This window comes from Nicotiana tabacum, chromosome 18 (genome assembly GCF_000715075.1).
Source record: "Nicotiana tabacum cultivar K326 chromosome 18, ASM71507v2, whole genome shotgun sequence".
NCBI classification, from domain to species: Eukaryota; Viridiplantae; Streptophyta; class Magnoliopsida; order Solanales; family Solanaceae; genus Nicotiana; species Nicotiana tabacum.
In genome coordinates, this window is record NC_134097.1 from 79,514,322 (window position 1) to 79,538,899 (window position 24,578).

Here is a 24,578-nt window from a genome sequence, read left to right on the forward strand (position 1 = left end):
ATTACAAAATTGATTCCAGTATTTTTAATATAATATTTATATATTACTAATTAATTTAGTACCTTTAATTTGTTTCCAGAAATTATTTTACTATTTTTAAAATAAATAAGGGAAAAAGTGGGTATTTAAATTCTAGCCCCAACTATTTCGATTATAGCCTTAGATCAGCCCCAATTGAACCCAATTCCCAATCTCAATTCCCCAACCCAATTTTAATTTAAATCCGCCCCTGACCCAATTAAATCCTACTCGACCTAGACCCCTCTTGTCTTGGTCGTTGATCTCTGAGATCAACGGCTCATATTCACTCTTACCCTTTTTAACCCAAACGACCACCCTAACCTTCTCATTTCTCACCTATCAGCCACCTCTGAACCCTCCACTCTCTTAAACACTCTCGAACATTCTCGAACCCTAGCCACCTCATACCATTTCCGCCCTGAAAGCCACCGGAATCTATGGCTTCCAAGGCTATGAGAGTCCTACACTGGCCTCCTATGACTCTCACGTGCTTGATTTCTAAAGATTCAAGTCCTGACCTTGAAGGATTGTACCCAGACCTCTATCGATTCGAGGTTCCACGGCCATCTCTGGCCTTATTCCAGTGTACCATGGTTGTTCGAGCCTGATTTTGACATCTCCGACTTAGATCTGTGACTCTTCAAAGTCTTTCTCACTACTAGGGTTCCTCTGAAACTCTAACCCTTCGAGGTTTTCTTCGATTCTTTTAGATCTTTTGTGTATCTATGCTTTCCCTAAGTTTTCAAACGATATCTCTGGTTTTTCTTCCAAAATTACTTTCAGAACCTTTTCTTTTCCGATCTAGGGTTTTCTAGAAAAATGTTTAAGTGTTTCTCTGACTTCCTTTCTTTTTTCTTTTGTGTGCATCTGCCTCTATTATGTTCTTATATTTTTTCTTCTACCACGTTCTTGTATGCTTCTACTACTGTGTTTTCTATATCCTGTTCTTGTATGCTTCTTCTACTGTATTTTCTATACCTTTTTCTTGTATGCTTGTTCTACTGTGTTTTCTATATCTTGTTCTTGTATGCATCTTCTACTGTGTTTTCCTATACTATGTTCTCGTATGCTTTTCTGCTGTGTTCTGGTACATTATTCTATCATGTTCTGATATGTTTCTCCTACTATGTTTTTCTACTGTGTTCTTAAGTGTTTACTATTTTCCTTCTACTAAGTTCTGTTTAAGTTTCTTCTAAAAACTTCTCAGCATGTTTCTGCTACTGATTTTATCAGTTTTTTCCATTACGTTTTGTGTTAGCTTCTTCTACTCTATTTTCTTTGAATTCTTCCGCTATGCTCTGCATGTTACTTTTCTATCATGTTTCTCACGAGTTTCAGTTGCTGAGAGGAACATGGTAGAGGTTTAAGTTCTTTTTGAGACCTCTGAACCTATTTTGAATCTCTGAAATGAGTTTCAAAACATTTGTTCTTCATATGATTCCAGCTCTTGCTAAACTCTTCTGCACTGGATCTTCTACTGATTTTACAATGACACCACAATCTTTTTCATGCTTAACATGTTCGTATGCTCCTTATATATGATGAAGTTCCCTATAAAATGGTTTTCAAATTTGCAATTAGTTCAAACTTCCTTTTGAATATGGCTTGATTGATTTCTTTCCATTGTTTGCTGATTTTCTCTGTGACTCAGCCTAAGTTAAACCCTTCTTCATCTTTTCTGACTCGGTCCATTCATGCAAAATCTCAGACCCTTTTGGTTTACTGCTTGTTAATTGATTTGCTTACCTTATTTGCACAAACCTTGTATTTCAAAACCTTATCCTTAAATAACTTTTTATGTACTTGCCCCTAATTGCATGTTTTGCACAAAGTGTTTATTCAATTTCTTTCCTTAAACGGTTTTTACCCATTTTGAATCTGAATCCCTTAATTAAAGGGAGTCTTGTGTAATTATTTGACAATCAGTTCCTCAATTATTTTCTTACCTTATTTCTGCCTAATTTTACACTATAAAAGGCACGACCCTCTTCACAAACAACAACACACTTTCACAATCCTTCTGAACTCTTACTTACACATAATAGTATTCTCTCTTCTTGTCTACACTATGGCTTTTATAAGACTACTGCATTTTCTCTATTTGTTTCTTTGAAACTGATATGTCCTAATTTAAGCTTCAGCATCATCACAATGTATTCATTTACAACTTTTATATCCATGTCCACTTTATTGTTTCTGTAAAATTCAATATTTAAGTTAGTATGCTCATATCTTTCTGCCTGTTTCTGTTGTGAATCCTTGGTCCCTATCCCCATTACCCCTATGTGTTTGAGAGTTGTGACTTAAGGCATGGCAATGTGAGTTGTTGCCCATGAATTAAGTTTGAACCAATGGGGTCTTAACCTCTAAGAAAACAAGCTGGAGAGTGTGCCAGCATCTCCCATTGCTGGGTGTGCCCATCAGCCTGCTTTTCTTTTGCTCTTGCAAATTCCCCCATTCCCCTACACCCTTATGTGTACTGATTTTAAGTTATTCCCCTTTTTCCATTTCCCCTTTCAGAATTCTACTTTTGCACATGCACTCCCTCTTAGTTCCTAAGTTTTGCCCCTCTCTTGTGAGCCTTGCCTTGGGACCATGAGTTCCTTCTGAACTTGGACACCTGAGGGCTGGCACACTGCACTATGGCTTAATCTGGTGATACATTTGGGTGTAAGCACTGCCCGGAGCTCTTATGAAACTCTTAGGGAACTTTGACACACCCCAAATAGAAGAAAGGCTTTGAAATATGATCTCTTGGAGTTGGTTTACTTCATACTTCAGACAGGAAGTCTGAATCAGGCTCTCCTTGGTTGTATTTTTAATTTCTGATGTATTTTCCTTTACTTTATTTTTTTGGGCGGTAATAACTTTGTAATAAAAGTCTCGGGGATGGCTAGTGAAAAGGGAGGAGTAACTATGTATGCAAAAGGGGTAGATAACTTGCCTATAGGAGTTTCTGAATTTCTGCACTTCCATATAGATACCATGTCTATAGGAATCTCTGATTTCTGCACTTCCATATAGATACCATGTCTATAGGATTTTTGCATTCTCATATTAGATAACCTGCCTATAGGAATTCATGCACTCTCATGTAGATACCATGTCTATAATTATTCGAAATCTGAATTCTGCATATGCATGTAGAAAATATGCGTATAGGATTTTTTGAATCTTGCATATCCACTTCTCATTAGGAAAACATGTTTATAGGTCTTAATAACCAACTACAAGTAGATATCATGTTCATATAATACACAGTACCTAGACATCATGTTTATAGGATTTCTGCATTTCACTATGTCTATAAAGGTGTTCTAAAGTGGACAAACGCATAGAAAGCATGCCTATAGAAGCTTTAATTAAAATCTGAATCGCCTCACTCGTTTATAAGCCTAAAATCAGCAATAATAATGCATTAACAGTTGTAGAACTGGCGATCTTTTGCTAAAAACTCGTCTTTCTTTATTCAATATGTAATCAGTGCACTTCACTGTTTCTGAAATCAGTAGACATCATGCCTATAGGTCTTCGTCCAACACTTAGGCAAGCCATAGGATAACTTACAAACTGAATCAGATTTTATAAGCTACAACTAGCAGGTAGGTGTGATTCGGGTTTCTTATCTGAACTATGTAATAAATCAGTCTGCCTCGACCCTTTAAGTTTTAATCACACCCTAAACAGTATGTGTAAGTCATGCTAACTACTTGCTTTCTCTATTTAAAGGAGGTCTGTTTGAGCCTTTTCATTTTTTTATATGCTTCCCCATACTTGCTATATGTGTTTTGTTTGTCGACCTAGTATTTTTACCTTTTTAAACCACAAATAAGCGCAATTTCTCCACCCTTTTAGGATTAGTAGTCCCAAGAATCTCCGGGGCTAATAGGACTAGGGCGGGTAATAGCATGCAATAAGTAAACAAGACCATTTTGCACTTTAATACCTTAACGGGTGGGAAGGGTAGATAATGGATATGATGACCATGCAATAATGTCACGTGTAACCCCTTTCGAGGAGCGATTACCGGGCATTGTGTGGGATGATCCATATTATTAATAAATCTAGGACCCCCCCCTTCTCTCCTTTTGTTTCTTTCTCTTTTAAACTGTTTGTTTAAAGAAAAAATCAACTTCTTTTTTTACTTTGCTTATTTGTAACCCTTATGTGAAAAATCCCCTCTTATATGAAGTCTTACTTGCCTACGTGTTATTTGTACCTAAAGGCACAACAATAGTCTGGCCGGGAACCACACTAATGGATCCTGAGGGGTGCCTAACACCTTCCCCTTGGGATAATTTCAAGCCCTTACCCTATCTCTGGTTGCTCAAATCAAACCCTTCTTAGTGTCCTAATTCACTTAAATCATTAGGTGGCGACTCTTCAATCTAAAACCCAAATTTCCGAAAGGGAACGAGTTGTCCTCCCAAATATCATAAACCCGATTCGCGAGAAAAAAGGGGCGCGACAGAAGCCATATCATTATATATGGAAGTCTAACTCTTGGATACTAGGCTCCCCGTCTTACTTTTTATGTGTTTATATTTCATCATTGAATACATCATGTTCGTTTTCTTGGTGTTATGTTGTGAACTTTCCCGTGCTTGGTTGTTGTTATAGTTTCATGTAATCTTATATATATGTGGATCGGGTTGCACGCCGCAACAATATTATTACTATATATGTGGATCGGGTTGCATGTCGTAATATTATATATGTGTGTGTGTGTGTGCGCGCGCGCGCATGATGGGTGGGTAGGGATCGAATTAGATGTAGTAGTAGTAGTAATATTATATATGTGGATCAGGTTGCACGCTGAAACGTAAAAGATAAATCGTGGTTATATTTGGCTATTATATTCCACCATCGTGTTGTATTGTAAGACTATATTTTGATAATATTCATGGGCCCTCTATCCTTTATATTCTTGTTTTGTTTATTATGTGGTTATTCATTTCTCTATCTCATATTGCTTTTTCTGCTTATCATATGCGCATGTAAAAATAATAAGTGACTATCTTTAAACTTAAATCTCGTCACTATTTCACCAAGATTAGTCAAAATACTTACTGAGTACATGTGGTCGATTGTACTCATACTATATTTCTGCACTTTGCGTGCAGATCTTGGAGTTGCATAGCAGTGGAAGACGAAGTCTTGCATTGAAGATGTACTAGCGTTCCAAATTCAAGCTACCTCTTGTTCATTATAGTTTAGGACTTCAATTCTATTTATGTAAACTTCAAACTGATATTACATTTACTCTTCATATTGGTTTATAAATCTAAATCATAATGGCTCATGACTTGTACTACTATCCTTAGGGATGTTGTGTAGAATTCAGATATTTTCATGCTTGTTGTTAAAGATCTTTCATTTTAGTTACCTTATTTTATGTTTGGCATACCTAACACTTGGGTTAGGTGCCATCACAACTAGATGAATTTTAGATCGTGACATATTCGAATGAAAAAAAGCGTCCACACTTAGTCATTACGATAAAAATATCTTGAATTAAAGTTCAGACTTAGCCCTTTCATTAAATATCTATGAAGCATAGCAAGAAACTACAATTCTCCTCGGTTCACTCAATTATACAACAAAAACTACAATCTAGGGACAACATATTTCTCTCAACTTTTGATTGAGACAAACTCCTCCGGCCAAGCATATTTTGACGAAAGATGAATATATATATATATGAATAATGAAAGTAGTCAAATTGGAAAGATAATAGCCAAAACTAATTTAACAATAGGGAAAATGCAATAACAAGAATGCCCTCAATGCTTTGAATAACCTCTGCGAGGTGGACTATGTTATTTAAGAAAAGAGAAAAGATGTTTGTGTATATGGGTGAAACCAAGCCCATAGGATGCCTCGGTTATTGATAAAGTAAACGGAGCAAGAGATGTGATGGTAAGGAACTGGAATCGAGGCAAGGAGTCCCTCGAAGCGGGGTCCAAGCAAAATGCCTACCCTCGGGAGTATCAGGGTCATGACCCCCCAGATTTGGTTCGAATCCCAAAGAACTCGGAGGAAATTACCAGATAACCGATCAGGACCAACAAAAGGTCGTGATATCCATGACCAGCCAGATGTCATGGCGTGAATCTCGGCACGTATCGACAGAAAATCGGAGATTAGTTAAACAGAAGATTTTTACCTTTTATGAAATTGTATTTAGGGTAAAACTCCTCTACTATATAAAGGGGGTATGATTATTCATTAGACACACTATAACACGTATATCAAGGCAATATATTCTTATTTTCTCTATTATTCAATTCGTCAATTTATCACTAACGTGAGCCTGGGATCGAAGGTAGGCATTTCACTAAGCGATTACTGAGTCCATGATCACTTCCCTTGGTTGGTTTGACAATGTATTACATCATCTATCCGTTTAATCTAACAAAATTTATCATTTTTATTGAATTAACCCGCATATCCTTGAAACTATTTACAAATTTAATTGTTACCTATTTTTTTAGGGTAAACAGTTTGGCGCCCACCATGGGGCTAAGGATAATAGTGGCAATTTGATACAAATTTCCATAACACACTCTATTTTACACTTAATCCTTGAGCTTATAATTTCAGGTAAAAATTAAAAATGTCGAACTTCCAATCTACCCATTTGAACGTGGATGCTGAGTTCGACCAACATGGCGAGAACAACAACGTGGTACCTAGCAACGAGGTGCCCCTCATTGACCCCAATGGAGTCCCAGTTGCTGATCCGATCGATGCTAACTCACGCGTGGCTATCAAAGCAAACTTGCCTACTGACCCCGAAAACATCATTCGTGGGGGGGGGGGGGGGGGCGGTCGATAGCCTGGAGTACACACGATGGCGAAGGTGATGGGATCAACTTGCAAGTGATCTTCGAAATGTTACGGGCTCAACAAGCAGCGATAGCCAGTTGAAGAACCAATGTCGTGCCCAACAGAGTTGAGCCCGAATCATCCCGGGAAAATGCCCACAAAAATGAATCGGCCACAGAAAGGCCGGGTGAAGCAGAACCTAGGACCAACCCCGAGATAATAAAGATGCTTGAAGAACTAACAAAACGAGTGGAATCGGGAGAAAAGAAAATCAAAGCTAACGACAAAAAAATGAAGACCTATAACTCTAGGGTCGATCAAATCCCAGGAGATTCCAAGAAATTTGTCCAAAAGAATACTAAGTGGCCTCGGCCATTGCAATCCCATCTTAACCAAAGAGATCCCAACCTAATGAGTAAATATCATGGAACTCACGACCACAGAACCGAAGATTACTGACAATTGAGAGAGGAAGTAGCCCGGTTATTCAACAATGGACAGCTCCGAGAGTTTTTGAGTGATCGAGCAAAATATTACTTCAAAAATAGGGACTCCAACAAGCAGATCGAGCAAGAGGAACCTCAGCACATCATTAACATGATCATTAGTGGGATTGACGTCCCCTAGGGTCCTATGTTAAAATGTACTAAAGTGTCCATTACAAGGGACAAACGGACTCGAGATTATGTACCGGAGGGAACCGTATCTTTCAATGACGAGGATGCTGAAGGCATCATGCAACAACACAATAATGCGCTGGTAATATCTATACTTATAAATAAATTCAAGTTAAGCATGTGCTGATTGATCCAGGTAGCTCGGCCAATATCATCAATTTGAGGGTCATGGAACAGCTAGGTCTACAAGACCAAATTGTGCCTGCAGTCCGAGTTTTAAATGTGTTTAACATGGCATGTGAGACGAACAAAGGGAAGATAACCCTGCCGGTAAACACTGTTGGAACCATTCAGGAAACAAAGTTCTACGTGATCGAAGGAGATATGAGATACAAAGCTCTATTTGGGAGGCCATGGATTCACAATATGAGGGAAATAGCTGTGATGCTACATCAGGCGTTGAAATTCCCTACACCGAGAGGGATCAATACGGCTTACGGAGAGTAACTGACCGTAAAAGAAATATTCGCGGTCAATGAGGTTGTCCCAATATCTGCACTCTCGACATCGAAGAAACCAAGCACAGTAACCAAGGAATAAACAAAATAGTAATCACCAACACCGGCCCCGACCGAACCAGAAAAGCAGGGGATGAGCGAGAATGACGATTGCGGAGTCCCCGGGTGTTTCATAGCCTCTGACAATTTCGATGCCACCAAGTCAACGGTTAAGGAGCTAGAGCAACTCATATTGATCGAGAACTTGCCCGATCGAAAAGTATACCTGGGCATAGAGCTTACTCCCGAGATCAGAAAAAAAACTTATAAAATTTCTTATAGCTAAAATAGATTGTTTTGCTTGGTCTCATCTTGACATGATAGGGATCTCGCCAGAAATAACTACTCAAAAGTTGATCTTATATCTAAAGTTTCACCCGGTTAAATAGAAGAGAAGGCCTCCAAGCGTATTCAAGCACGCATTTATCAAAGATGAGGTATCCAAACTCCTTAAAATAGGTTTCATTCGGGAAGTTAAATACCTGGACTGGTAGCAAACGTAGTGGTAGTCCCTAAAAAGGGAAATAAATTAAGAATGTGTGTAGACTACAAAGACTTGAACAAGGCATACCCTAAGGACTCTTTTACTTTGCCTAACATCGATCGCATGATCGATGCGACGACCAACCACGAGATTCTCAACTTTCTCGACACCTATTCTGGGTACAACCAGATTCGGATGGATCCGGGTGACCGGGAAAAGACATCCTTCATCACTAAATACGGCACCTATTGTTATAACGTAATGTCATTCGGACTAAAAAATGTTGGTGCCACTTACGAAAGCCTAGTAAATTAGATGTTCGAAGAACAAATAGGAAAATCAATAGAGGTTTACATTGATGACATGTTAGTTTAAGTCCCTACGAGTAGAGGACCATTTGAAATATTTGCAGGAAACCTTCAACATACTGAAGAAATATAATATGAAGCTAAACCCAAAGAAATACGCATTCAGAGTCGGGTCCAGGAAGTTCCTTTGATTCATGGTGTCCAACCAGGGAATCGAGATCAATCCCGGCAAGATCAAGGCCATAAAAGACATCACCGTGGTGGACAATGTCAAGGTCGTTCAAAGACTAACCGGGCGCATAGCCGCCTTGGGTCGATTCATTCAATGTCCTCCGATAAAAGCCATCGATTTTTCTCGTTATTGAAGAAGAAAAATAACTTCTCACCTCGGAGTACCAGCAAGCTTTGGAAGAACTCAAATGGTACGTTTCGAGTCCGCCTTTACTTTATACTCCAAAGGCAGATGAGCAGTTGTACCTGTACTTAGCGGTATCCATGATAGTGGTAAGTGGACTCTTAGTTCGGGAAGAAGAAGGTACGCAATTCCCCATATATTATGTTAGCAGGACTCTAGGCGAGGCCGAAACTAGATATTCTTACCTGGAGAAATTGGCGCTCTCTTTGCTAAGAGCCTCTAGGAAGTTAAGGCCATAGTTTCAATGCCATCCCATATGTGTCGTAACTACTTACCCGTTGAGGAACACAATTCACAAACCTGAGCTCTCGGGACGATTGACCAAATGGGTCGTGGAAATTAATGGGTACGATATTGAATATCAACCTCGAACCTCAATCAAATCACAAATTTTGGCAGATGTCGTGGCCAATTTCACGCCGGCCTTAATACCGAAGTCAAAAAGGAATTGTTGTTAACCTCGAGGACCTCCTCTGGGATTTGGACCCTCTTTACGGATGGAGCTTCGAACGCAAAGGGGTCAGGATTTGGCATCGTGTTGAAGCCACCCATGGTAACGTAGTTAGGAAATCTATTAGAACTGTTAAATTGACTAACAATGAGGCCGAGTATGAGACAATGATTGCAGGTCTCGAACTAGATAAAAGCCTGGGGTCCGAGGTGATCGAAGCTAAATGTGATTCCCTCCTTGTGGTGAATCAATTCAATAATGTGTTCGAAGTGAAAGAGGAATTGATGCTAGATACTTTGATAAACTACAGGGAACACTACATCGATTCAAAGAGTGGACCCTACAACATATACCTCGGGATCAATATAGTGAAGCTGATACTCTAGCTAACTTGGGGTCGTCAGTTGATGATGATGAATTCAGCTCAGGAACGGTGGTCCAACTCATGAAATTGATAGTAGAAGAAGGCTACGCTGACATAAACTCGATAAGCTTAACCTAGGACGTGACAAACAAGTATATAGATTATCTAAAGGCCGGGAAGCTACCCTCGGATCCTAAAGAATGGAGAGCTCTGCGCACAAAGGCGGCCAGGTTCAGCCTGTCTGGGACCAGGAGACAATGAATATGTCTTGAGGGAAGTTCATGAAGGCACCTGCGTGAACCATTCGGGGCCAAATTGTTGGTTCGTAAGATAATCAGAGCCGGCTATTATTGGATTGACATGGAGAAAGATGTGAAGGAGCTCGTATGGAAATGCGACAAGTTTCAGAGGCACATACCGATGATCTATTAGCCCAAGAAGCTACTGCATTCGATCTTGTCACCTTGGTCATTCATGAAATGGGGAATGAAAATCATCGGTCCCCTGCCATGGGAACCTGGTAAGGCTCAATTTATATTATTTATGACTGACTATTTTTCTAAATGGGTTGAAGCTCAGGCATTCGAGAAACTCAGAGAAAAATAAGTTATTGATTTTATTTGGGACCACATAATATGTTAGTTCGGAATGCCGGCTAAGATCGTATGTGACAATAGGAAGCACTTCATCGGCAGTAAGGTAAGCAAATTTTTCTAGAACCATAAGATCAAATGGATCCTGTCAAACCCTATCACCCTAGTGGGAATGAGCAGGTGGAATCTATAAACAAACCATACTCCAAAACCTTAAGAAGATATGGACTGATGCCAAAGGAAAATGGAAGGAAATTTTGCCCGAAGTCCTATGGGCATACCGTACAACCTCAAAGTCTAGCATTGGGGCCACCCATTTTCGCTAGTCTATGGTGCCGAAGCACTAATATGGATCGAGGTAGGAGAACCGATTTTCAGGTTCCTATACGATCGAAGAGTCAAATGGTGAGGCCATGAGCATGAGCCCGAAACTATTGGATGACAGGTGCGAGGCCGCCCTCGTCTGGTTTGATGCCTAGAAACAGTAAATCAAAAGGTATTACGAATCGAAAGGTATTACAGCCAAGCCCAATTGAGACTAGAGGTCTTCGATTTGTCGAACCCATGCTTCGGCCTTCTATTTTGCTACTTCGAGTTGGACCTCTACCGATGCCAACTGCTCCCGGGCAGTCGCCTTCTGGAAAGCCAGCCGGTCCATTTTTTCCTTCCAGACATCGGTCATGGCCTGGACCTCATTCATTTCAGCGCGAAGTTGGTCGATCTGGTCAATTTTCTGCCGAACCTGCGAGGTTTGGTCGTTAGTTGCCATGGCTAAGTCGTCACCACTAACTTCAAAAACTTTTACCTATTCTACCAAGTCGGCATGCTCATTGAGATACATCCAACTTGGCATGGAGGCCCTTGACGACACCTTCATGTTACTCTCTGAGAAGCTTATACATGTTTCTCTTCTCGATGAGATCCCTAGCCTCAGCCTCGAGCTGGCTAACCTCAGCCCGATATCGAAGAAAGCTTTCATGATAGAGTACCAAGGCCTGCAAAAATATAAAAGAAAGAAGTCTTGAGTCCCGAAAAAAGTCATGACTTACCGTTTTAGTGCCTGCTACACCTCATTGAGAAGACACGACACATCCACCTCGTTCATTTTTGACTGGTCTTCTTCAGTTACTAGGCACCATAGGTAGCTCGTTAATCCAACGGGAGTAGAAAGAACTCGGGCATCTTCCAGGACGGTGATGATTATTGACCTTCTACAGTCGGGATCCATGCTCGGGGCGGGGAACTGGTTGATTAATTTAGGGATCAAGTTCTGCCCATTAGCCTCTGAAGACGGGTCTTTCCTTGGCACCTCCAAGTTGACCAACCTGGAGAAGTCTTCCAGAGCGGTAAAGTCCACACCTTCAAAAAACAAATGTAGGGGATCGTCCGTACTATGGGATCCTTCATTGGATCGCTCCTTCACCATTCGGGCTACGTCAAGCATGGACTCGGTGAATGAAGGTGACCCTGAAATTTCGATGACACCGTGCAGAGCAGAGCCGATGTCGTTAGAGGCCTCAACCCTCATCTATATATCGGCCTCTCGAACCTGAGGAGGATTGACCTCCGTTATTTTTCCATCGGCTGCTACCCGCTCTTCAAGGGAGGTCAGTTCACGAGACATAAAAATATCATCCTCCTTAGGCTCGTCCTTGAGCCAAAAAGCAAGTCCAAGTTGGGTGCTCAAGAGCCAGAACTCTCCTTTGGTTTACGGGCCAACCTTCTCCTTGTCTTCTTCTTCTCTGAGCTCGGGGAACCCAGAGCATTTTTTTTTTCTTCTCTCCTGTTGTATCCCTAAGCTGTCCTAAAGCGGAGGGATTAATGGACAAGTCCTCGTCCCCTAGTGGAGGCCTAAGCTCAATGGTCTTAGGCAAGCATGCGAAAAGAAAAGAAAGAAAATGAGAATGTGATACTAAAAGGGGAGCCTAATGTTACTTACTCCGTGGCCGCACTCCTAAGATTTGAGACTTGCACTTTTCTGCAACTATTCAACACCAGGTCTTTCTCTAAGTCTAGACATCCCGTTGCCTATCCGAAACTCACCCGAGCCCTCAAGGCTCCAAACCAAACATGCACACAAGTCTTAACAAATCATATGAACTTGCTCGTGCAATCAAATCGCAAAAATAACACCTAGAACTACGAATTTAACACCAAATTACATGAAATCCTCAGGAGAGTTTTAAAACTTCTATTTCCTCAACCAAAGGTCTGAATCATGCCAAATCAGTTCCGTTTTTCACCAAATTTCACAAACATGATTTAAATGTTATATTGAACCTGAACTGAGCTCCAAAACAAAAATACGAGCCCGATACCAACGAGATCAAACATTAACCACTTTCTCAAAACCATTATAATTTGAGTCTTACAATTTTCATCAAAAATTCATTTCTCAGGCTAGGAACCTCAGAATTCGATTTCGGGCATATGCCCAGATCCCATATTTTACTACAGACTTACCGAGACCGTTAAAATACGGGTCCGAGTCTGTTTACCCAAAGCATTGACCGAAGCCAACAAAAATCAACTTTGTTTTAGGCCAAAAATCATTATTTCATCAATTTTCCATTTAAAGGCTTTCCGGAAATACGCTCGGACTGCACATGCAAATAAAGGAGAGATAAAATGAGGTCTTTAAGGTCTCAAAACACGGAATTAGGTTCTAAAATAGAAGATGACCTTTTGAGTCATCACATCCTCCACCTCTAAAATAATCGTTCGTCCTTGAAAGGACATAGAAAAGTACCTGAGCCAGTGAAAAGATGGGGATATCTTTTTCGCATATCGGACTCGGACTCCCAGGTAGCTGCCTCAACAGGCTGACCTCTCCACTGCACACGAACCGAAGGATAGCTCTTCAATATTAACTGACGAACATGCAGTCTAGAATAGCTACCGGCTCCTCCTGGCAGGTCAAATCATTGTCTAACTGGACAGTGCTGAAGTCTAACACGTGGGATGGATCGCCGTGATACTTGCGGAGCATGGACAGATGGAATACCGGATGGACTGCTGATAAACTGGGTGGCAATGCCAGCTCGTAAGCCACCTCACACACTCTCCAAAGAATCTCAAAAGGACCAATAAACCTAGGGCTTAACTTGCCCTTCTTCCCAAACCGCATCACACCCTTCATAGGTGAGACCCGAAGCAACACTCTCTCTCTCCGACCATGAATGCCACATCACGAACCTTACGGTCGGCATAACTCCTTTGCCTGGACTGAGTTGAACTAAATCTCTCCTGAATGATCTTAACCTTATCCAAGGCATCCTGCACTAAGTCTGTACCCAATAACCGAGCCTCCCCGGCTCAAACCATCCAACCGACGATCAACATCGTCTACCATACAATGCCTCATAGGGAGCCATCTGGATGGTCGATTGATAACTTTTGTGTAGGCAAACTCTGCTAATAGCAAAAACTGATCCCATGAACCTCCAAAGTCAATAACACAGGCGCGAAGCATATCCTTCAAGATTTGAATAGTACACTCAAACTGTCCGTCCATCTGAGGATGAAATGTTGTGCTCAACTCAACTTGAGTACCCAACTCACGTTGTACTGCCCTCCAGAAATGCGAGATAAATTGCGTACCTTGATCAGAAATGGTAGACACGGGCACACCGTAAAGACAAACGATCTCATGGATATAAATCTCTATCAACTGCTCCGAAGAATAGGAAACTGCCACAGGAATGAAATGCGCTGATTTAGTCAGCATATCCACAATAACCAATACTGCATCGAACTTCCTCTAAGTCTGTGGGAGTCCAACAACAAAATCCATAGTGATACGCTCCTACTTCCACTAAGGAATCTCAATCTTCTGAAGCAAACCACAAGGTCTCTAATGCTCGTACTTTACTTGTTGGCAATTTAAACATCGAGCTACATATGTAACAATATCCTTCTTCATCCTCCTCTACCAATAATGTTGCCGCAAGTCATGATATATCTTAGCGGCCCCCGGATGAATAGAATACCGGGAACTGTGGGCCTCCTCTAGGATCAACTCATGAAGCCCATCCACATTAGGCACACAAACACGACCTTGCATCCTCAAAACTCCATCATCTCCAACTGTAACCTGCTTGGCATCTCCGTATCGCATTGTGTCCCTAAGGACAAGAAAATGAGGATCATCATATTGTCGCTCCCTGATAAGCTCGAACAAGGAAGACCAAGCGATTGTGCAAGCTAAACCTCGACTGGGCTCAGAAACATCCAACCTCACGAAATGATGGCCAAAGCCTAAACATCTAATGCAAGCAACCTCTCACCGACTGGGATATATGCAAGGCTGCCCATACTAGTTGACTTCCTACTCAAAGCATCGGCCACCACATTTCCCTTCTCGGGATGATACAAGATGGTGATGTCATAGTCTTTCAATAGCTCCAACCACCTTCTATGCCTCAAATTGAGCTCCTTTTGATTGAATAAATACTGCAAACTCTTATGATCCGTGAACACCTCACATGACACGCCATATAAATAATGCCTTCAAAACTTCAACACGTGAACAATGGATGCTAGTTCCAAGTCATGAACTGGATAATTCTTCTCGTGAGTCTTCAACTGCCGCGAAGCATAAGCAATAACCTTGCCACCCTGCATCAATACTGTACCAAGTCTAATACGAGATGCATCACAATATACTGTATAGGGCCCTGAACCTATGGGCAACACCAACACCGGCGCCGTAGTCAAAGTTGTCTTGAGCTTCAGTAAGCTAGCCTCACACTCGTACGACTATCTGAACGGAGCACCCTTTTGGGTCAACCTGGTCATCGGGGCTACAATAGATGAAAACCCCTCCACAAATCGGCGATAATAACCCGCCAAACCCGAGAAACTCAGGATCTATGTAGCTGATATGGGTCTAGGCTAGTCCTTGACTGCCTCAACCTTCTTAGGATCCACCTGAATACCCTTTGCTAATACAACGTGACCCAAGAAAGCAACTAAACTCAACCAAAACTCATATTTCGAAAACTTAGCATATAACTTGCTGTCTCTCAGAGTCTGAAGAATGATCCAAAGATGCTGCTCATGCTCCTCTCGGCTGCGGGAGTAGATCAAGATATCATCAATGAAAACAATCATGAAGGAATCTAGATAGAGCTTGAACACCCAATTCATCAAATCCATAAATGTTGTTGGGGCATTTGTCAAGCCAAATGACATCACTAGAAACTCATAATGCCCATATTGAATCCGAAAAGTTGTCTTAGGGACATCGGATGCCCTAATCCTCAACTTATGGTAGCCAAACCTCAAATCAATCTTTGAAAACACCTTGGCACCCTAAAGCTGATCAAGTAAGTCGTTAATCCTAGGCAATGGATACTTGTTCTTGATGGTGACTTTGTTCAACTGCCAATAGTCTACGCACATCCTCATCAATCCATCCTTCTTCTTAACAAACAACACCGGCGCACCCTAGGGTGAGACACTAGGTCTAATAAAGACCTTATCAAGCAAATCTTGCAACTGCTCCTTCAACTCTGGCGGGGCCATACGGTATGGCGGAATAGAAATGGGCTGAGTGCCCGGAGCCAAATCAATGCAAAAGTTGATATCCTTGTCGGCTGGCATCTCCGGCAGGTCTGTAGGAAAACCTCTGGGAACTCTCGAACGACTAGTACAGAATCCATGGAAGGAACCTCTACACTAGAATCATGAACATAAGCCAAATAAGCAAAACACCAATTCTCGACCATACGTCAAGCCTTCATATAAGAGATAACCCTGCTGGTAGAATGCATTGGAGTCCCTCTCCACTCCAATTGAGGCAACCCCAGAAATGCTAAGGTCACAGTATTGGCGTGACCATCCAATATAGCATGATAGGGTGACAGCTAATCCATCCCCAAAATGACATCGAAATCAACCATATCAAGAAGTAGTAGATCTAGGCTAGTCTCAAAACCTCCAATAATAACCACACATGAATGATAGACTCAATCTACAACAATAGAATCCCCCACCGGTGTGGACACATATACGGGAGCACTCATAGAATCACGTGGCGCAACCAAATATGAAGCAAAATAAGAAGACACATAGGAGTATATAGACCCTGGATCAAATAGAACTGAAGCATCTCTATTGCAAACCGAAACAACACCTATGATGACAACATCGGAGGACTCAGCCTCAGGCCTGGATGGGAAAGCATAACATCGGGGTTGGGCCCTACCACTCTGAACCATATCCCTTGGACGACCTCCTGCTAGTTGGCCTCCACCTCTAGCGGCCTGGCCTCGACTTCTAGCGGCCTGGCCTCCACCTCTAACGGTCTGACCTCCACCTCTACCGGGATGACCCATACCTCTATCTCCCTAACCCCTACCTCTAGCTAGCTGAGTGGTGTCACACCTCCTTTTTACCTACACCCCATAAGGGAGTATATAAGGGAGTTTTTTTTCAAATTTAAAGTGACAATCGAAATGGGATTATTTACTTAATAAACTCAGAGTCGCCACTTGGGATAATTTTATGGTGTCCCAAGTCACCGGTTCAAATCCCGAATAGAGGAAAGGATTGACTCTGTATTACAGTCCGCGAACACAGAAATCCGGGTAAGAAATTTTGTTAATCGGGGAGAAGGTGTTAGGCATTCCCGGATTCCGTGGTTCTAGCACGGTCGCTCAACTATTATAATTGGCCTATTATCTAATTTTAATACATGTTTTAACCTATGGTTCAATTTTAGCTTTATAACCGCTTTTATTTAATTTTATTTTTTAGGAAGATTTCAACGTCACGTAAAACACGTCTTGAACCACGTCACATAAATTCACCCGCAGTCCGCAACACATTTTATCTAATATTGTTGAGATTTGGATTTGGGTCACGTAAATGCGCACCCGAGCTTAGGAAAGTAGTTTTTAAAATAGCGTGCCTAAAGCAATTACGCACTTTCAACTTTGCGAGGGCCATGGGAATTTGCTAAATGGTGTGCCTCGAATTCTAAGAATTTTAAAGAAATAGTTAAATGAGGGCCACGCATTTGAGATTTTATTTGGCGCGGCGCACCTCAATTCCGTTTTAAAAGGTTATTCAAACTAAAGTTCGGAGGGCCATACACTATTTGTGTTGTCTAATATGGCACACCTCCATTTATCTAAGACTAAAATCTAACTATGATCAGGAGGGCCATGATTGATTTTACTAGTTAATAAAGCACAACTCACATGACTACAAGGATCTTGCCAAAACAGTGAGACCAAAGTGGAAATTAACGGAATCTGAAATTGCGACTAAATGAGGTCTAGGATATATCAGGTCCAGAATTTGGCTGGGCTTAGAGGAAGGCCCAACGGTTCAATGGGATCACCATGCGCAAGGTGATGGGCTCTGCAGCGAATTTCATTTGAGCCCAATCGGAGAGCCTAGCTCCCATGAAGCACGCTCAAGTCAAGTGTCACATGGGTCACGGATCGAACCCATGTAACGGCAAAAACCAACAAGATTCAGAATGTGGTCAACAAGATGATATTACTAATTAACTGAATACAACGAGGAGGAAAGTATTAACCAACGAAGCGGACAAAACTGAGATGGGCATAGAAATGAGAGTGAAAACAAAAGAGAAAGGGGAATTTCATATTTGCAAATCATAAACTACTAGGAGTACTCAATACAATAAATTAAGGCAGTCATTTGATTGAACATTTTCAAAAATTGTTACATGGTTACTACACTCACAGATTAAGCTGGTTCAACTAAACTCAACAGACACATATTAGCAAATGTTTCTTTTCAACTCATTTTTCATGCTTTGAATTTTTGTTCCAAATGATCCTAAATTGAAAACTAACTTATAAAGCAATGACAGATTTAGAATATCATGTTCATGACAACATTCTACATATAGGATTCAACTAAAAGTCATTTGACAAACTCCTACTTCTTATTATTGCAAGGTTGTTTCGTCATAATCAACAACCACAAATCTGACAATTGCAACCATTTTGAACCAGGTACTAAAAGAGTTAATAGCCTAACTTACTGCTGTAGACATGTGATTTTTTACCCACCCCAAGATTTTTCATATTTTAGCACGTAAATATTTAATTTAGGCACATTATAGATATTTTAAGTAATTTTGACTCTTTTACTTTATTTTATTACAAGAAAACAAAAAATCACAAAAATAGGTTCATTAATGTTTTTTAGTCATTTTTAATCTTAAAAAAATCTTCAAAAAAATACAAAAATAGTATCGTATTTTTATTTTAATATGATATTTGAAAATATCAAAAATAGGTTTGCTTTAATGGTTAGTTTTATTTTAGTAATTATTTGAATAGTAGGATTAATTAATAAATGGGACCGTATTTTTAATCTCGTTCGCAGGGAAAGAATAAAGTTTGGGCTCTAGCAACCCATTTTTAGGCCTAATTTTGGACCAAGCCCATAATTCCCAAGCCCATAATTCCTAGGCCCATACCCTTTAACCTAAAAACCCTACAACTATCTAGACCTAGACTCTACAATATAAGAAGAAGATAACGAAAATCTGGAAAAAAAAGGAGAACGCTGAAAGGAAGAAAAGCTGCGCAGCTTTTTCACAACGAAGGACCCTTCCACTACTTGTCTTCTCCATCGGAACCACAACGATATCTTCAGCCATTTTTGAACCAAGGAAATCCAGGCGCCATTTTTCGAAAAAGGAAAGGCTGAAGATCTTCATCTTCCTCATGAAGACATAAGACCAATCCTAGAACCTTAAGACAAAAGAGATCCAGCCACACCACGTAAAAATGCCGGAACTCCTCCACTCTTTCACGTCGTCGCAATCGCCGGCGAACCAGTCGTTCCCTCATCACAGAACTCATTGAAAAACCAGCAAACCCCATCAGATTGAGCGCACATATAGTCACGCACACGAACAAAGTGAGGGAACGAGCGTAAGTCAGGTTTGAGATTTTAGAAAGTCAAAAAACAGTACAAAAAATGCTTCGTCTTCCTCGTCCTTGATTTGATTCTTAGTTTCCGAAACATGGATGTTTAACTGAAGTCTGGAGTCGTTTGTGAGTTTGAGTCGTGTGGAGGTTGTCGTATGATTGGTTCCGGTCTATGGTTATCGCTGTCCATTTTTTTCCGTCGAGTTCGAGCTGCTGAAACTCGACGTTGCTGTAAACAAATCAGAGTTTGTTCTTAATAGCCGAAGAGCAACTCGTGACATATTTTCTTTGGGGTTCATCTGTGAGTATGCTCGATACATTTTCGTTGCATTAGTTTTGTTTTCTCGCTTTAACTTCTTTCCGTGTAAGTAGTAGTAATATATTTGTTATCTTTTTTTAAGTTTATATCGTCAAGTCTTGTTTTCTTATCACTAGATTATTAGTTGTTTTGCCATTTATTATTAGATTATTAGATTAAGGAGCTGCTCAGATTCTTGTTGATAAATCAATTTGTTGTATACATGTGATGACCAATTATGAATGTTGAATGTTGGATGCTTTGTCGAATTAAGTGATAGAAGCTGGTGTATAAGAAATTCGGGGGTGCATTTCATGTGACCCGATTATAACAACTCCGAATAATAAAACCCTTTAAAACAATTTGAGGTGTGTCATTCCAAACAAAACCTAAAAATGCACGTCCCTCATGTCATTGATTTTGCATATTTAAATCCTTATAAATCGAGGCGTGCCATTTAGTTGAATTTCCATGGCCCTCGCGAACTTGAAATGGCATAGTTGCTTTGGGCGCGTAATTTAAATTACTTTCCTAAACTCGGGTGTGCACTTCATGTGACCCAAATCCAAATCTTAGCAACGTTAAATAAAATGTGTCTCGGACTGCAGGTGCATTTCATGTGGCGTGGTCCAAAGACGTATTTTTAGATGACGTTGAAATCTTTATTAAAATAATTAAAAGCGGTTTAAAGCTAAAATGCACATAGGTCTAAAAGTATTTTTAAAATCAATTAATTGAGCCAAAAATAACAGTTGAGAGACCGTGCTAGAACCACGGAATTCGGGAATACCTGACACCTTCTCCCGGGTTAACAGATTTCCTTACCCGGATTTCTGGTTCGCGGATTGTAACAAAGAGTCAACCTTTTCCTCGACTCGAGATTTGAATCGGTGACTTAGGACACCATAAATCTCCCAAGTGGCGACTCTGAAGCTTTTAATAATAAATCCCGTTTCGATTGTCACTTTAAGTTGGAAAAAAACTCCCTTTATACGCCCTTCCGGGGGTGTAGTGAAAAAGGAGGTGAGACAGCTCTGGCGACTCTGCTGAGGAACGAACCCAGAATCTCCGGTTCAGGATTCAAGAATTCAAGCTTAGAATAATTGTTATAGTTGGTTTTATCCATTATCTGATTTTATTTCATGATTTGGGCCTAATATGCTAACTGATTGCTTTTATCGCTTTGATATTCCATAAAGTGTATATAAACTATTGCGAACTCCCTCTTCTCTCTGAGTCTTCTAAATCATGAAGAAGTGTGCACTTCGTGTGACTTCTTTTCTGTTAGAGTCATAATCCAAATTTAGAACGAGGTTCGAACAAGTTGCAAAGCTGGTGAAGCTTCTGTATTCCCGGTACGCTACCCCCGCTCGGCTTGAGTTGTTCGCTCGGGTAAGCTAGGTCTAGAACAAATAAACCCAGGTTTTGAAACATAGAAAAATACTGCCTCATGCCGGATCCCTAGTAGGAACGTTTGTCTGCATCACGTGCACTTGACTTAGGGGACTCAACACAGGGGTTGGGTCCATCTAGGACAGGTGTACCCAAAATAACAAACCATCTTGATGCATCCTATGTGCTAAATGTTTCATTTCTTCAAGGATAAAATGTTCATTTGGCGGACCAATGATAATTGAGGGCAAATGAAAAAAAATGGAAAAAAAAAAGAATGTTATTGTCTCACATAGTGTTGGTTTCAGTTTTCTCATACAGGTATGGATCTACTTACCAGAGTTTGGGCATGACAGACGCCTTTGGACCGTCCGGTCAAGATCGCTCAATCATGAGCTTGCTTAAAGACTTTTCTTTTTTTTGTTTTGAGTCTGTTTTCTTTGTATGTCGTCTTTTACCTTCTAGTTTTGTATAGTAATGTCGAGTCTTTTTTTATTGTGTTTTCTAGTTTGTTTTTAAAAAAAAGATGCATCATAAATCAAAAATCCAAAAAAGAGAGATTTTGCATTTTTATATTTTTGTGAGGTGTTTTCTTTAGAATCTAACTCCAGAAGTTCAAAAAAAATATCTTTTGAGGTTTTCCTTAGGAAATTAGTTATTTGTATGTCGACTCAAATGAGGAGGGACAACCTTCAAGTGTTCATATTTGGGATTTGATTGGCATGATAAGAAATGCAGAAAAGAATATTCATCTACTCAATGAAGCTCGTATTCGTGCATTATAAGATCTTCAAAAATTCTTGGAGAGAAAGAGGATTTGCATGGAGAGATCAACATTTTAGGAATGAAGCTGGCAGAAACTGAAGCACGGCTCAGAGTTGCTGCCCAAGAAAAATACATGGGGAATTTCTTGAAGACCAGTTGGAAGAGTTGAAAAATGAATTGTCTAGTAGCAGAAGCAGTGAAGAAAATGTGCTTCATGTGAATAATTCCGTTCCTCCTTCAGATAATGATTCTGTTAAGTCACTGAGTGAGGAACTTGATTCCTTAAGGAAAGAAAATATGTTATTGAAGGAGGATTTTCAAGCATTGAAGTCAGAGCTTACTAATGTCAAGGAAACAGATGAACGCATTTTAATGCTAGAGAAAGAACGATCAGTTCTTGAATCTTCTTTAAGTAAGTTGGGATCTAAACTAGCTGCATCTCAGGAAGATATTTCAGAGCTCCCTGCCTTGAAATATGAGTGCAAGAATTTATATGAAAAGGTGGAGCAATTACAAACATTGCTATCTTAGGCAACTAAACAAGCAGATCAAGCAATATCAGTGCTACAACAAAACCAAGAGCTACGAGAAAAGGTTGATAGGCTTGAAGAATCTCTTGAAGAGGCTAGTATCTATAAGCTTTCATCTGAAAAGTTGCAGCAGTATAATGAACTAATGCAGCAAAAGATGAAACTTCTTGATGAACGTCTTCAGAGGTCTGATGAAGAGATACAATCTTATGTCCAGCTCTATCAGGATTCTGTCAAGGAGTTTCAAGATACACTCGATAATTTGAAAGAAGAAACTGAAAATAAAGTTCTAGATGAACCTGTAGATGATATGCCTTGGGAAATTTGGAGTCAGTTGTTGTTGATGATTGACAATTGGTCTATGGAAAAGAAAATCACAAAGGATGACGCAAAGTTGTTAAGAGAACTGGTCTGGAAGAAAGATGGACGTATCTGTGATGCATATATGTCACGCAAGGAAAAGAATGGACGTGAAATTATAGCGACATTTCTTAAATTTACGTCATCGTCAACGTGTCTGGGACTGCATATCATCCATATTGCAATAGAGGTGGCGCCAGTTGCAAAGGTAGATTGTCTAGGGGATGTGGTGACAGGCCTTGGCAAGGCTCTGCAGAAGAAAGGACACCTTGTGGAAACTATTCTTCCTAAGTATGATTGTATGCAGTATGAGTCAATTAAAGACATGAAGGACTTAGATGTGGTTGTTGAGTCATACTTTGATGGTCGGTTATACAAAAATAGGATCTTGACGGGCCCTGTTGAAAGCCTTCCTATTTATTTCATTGAGCCTCAGCATCCTGGTAAATTCTTTGGGAGAGGACAACTTTATGGGGAGCACGATGATTTCAAACGATTTTCATCCTTTAGCAGGGTAGCACTTGAGTTACTACTTCATGATGAAAAGAAACCTTATATAATTCATTGTCATGATTGGTAAACAGCTTTCGTTGCACCATTTTATTGGGATCTGTATGTGCCAAAAGGATTGGACTCAGCAAGGATTTGCTTTACATGCCACAATATTGAGTATCAAGGGACTGCACCAGCATCAGAATTAACATCTTGCGGTATTGATGCTTATCACTTGAACAGACCAGACAGGATGCGGGACATTTAGCTCGCCAGGCGAATCAGAGGCGAGCGTGCTTAATTTGATCAAAGAAGAGAATTTTCTTTTAGTACCTCTTTAAAGGTTTTCTTTTATTAATTTCAAAAATCCAAAAAGATTTTCTTTTGAGGTCCTTCTTTGGTAAATTAATGAATAAAAAAATGTATTCTTTTTATTTTTACTAGAACTTTAATACACTGTACATAGAAAAAAAACATACTTTTTGTTTTGATTATCTTTAAAGTTTCTTCCTTAGGTAATCAAAAACTGAAATCTAAAAATATTTTTTTATCTTGTTCATTTCTCGTTTCGAAATATTTCTTCAGGAATATCAAATGAAAATTCTAAATATTTTCTTGTGGTTCACTCTTTAGATTTTCTTCCTAAAATGGGGGAATCAAAAAATATATTTATCTTCTAGAGTTTTTTCTTAATAGAGTATTTGTGTCAAAGAAAAGAAAAAAAATTCGTTAAGCTTGAGCTTAAAATATGTTATAGAACATTAAGTTTAGAAAATTCAAAAAAAAAAGATTTGCTTCATTTATTTCTTTTTTCTCAGTAGAGTAGTCATTAATGTAAAAAGAAAAGAAAAGAAAAGGAAACAGAGAACGTCAGTTAGTTTCCTTTATTCCTGATCTTCCCGAACTACGCAAAGATCTGATTCATGCGGCGTCATGATACGTAGGCAACCTACATAGGGTTTGATCAAATCCTTTTAAAAAAAAGGAAGAAAGAAGAAGAAAAAAAAGAGAAAAAGATGGTGAAATTATGGGAGGTGAGAATTGAGAAGGAAGAAAAGAGCGACAATCAGAAAGGAAAGGGGAAAGAAAATGAGCGAGCTAAGAAGTGCAAGGAAAGAAAAGAAAAGAAAAGATTCAAATGGACAGATTGAGATGATGTCAAGTGACCTTATGACCCTCGAA

General features: G+C 40.0%; 1 pseudogene; it reads left to right on the forward strand.

Moving 5' to 3' along the window:
* Nucleotides 1-23,664, forward strand: part of LOC107791587 (putative starch synthase 4, chloroplastic/amyloplastic) — a 37,555-nt pseudogene extending 13,891 nt beyond the window's left edge.
* Nucleotides 23,665-24,578: the final 914 nt, after the last annotated feature.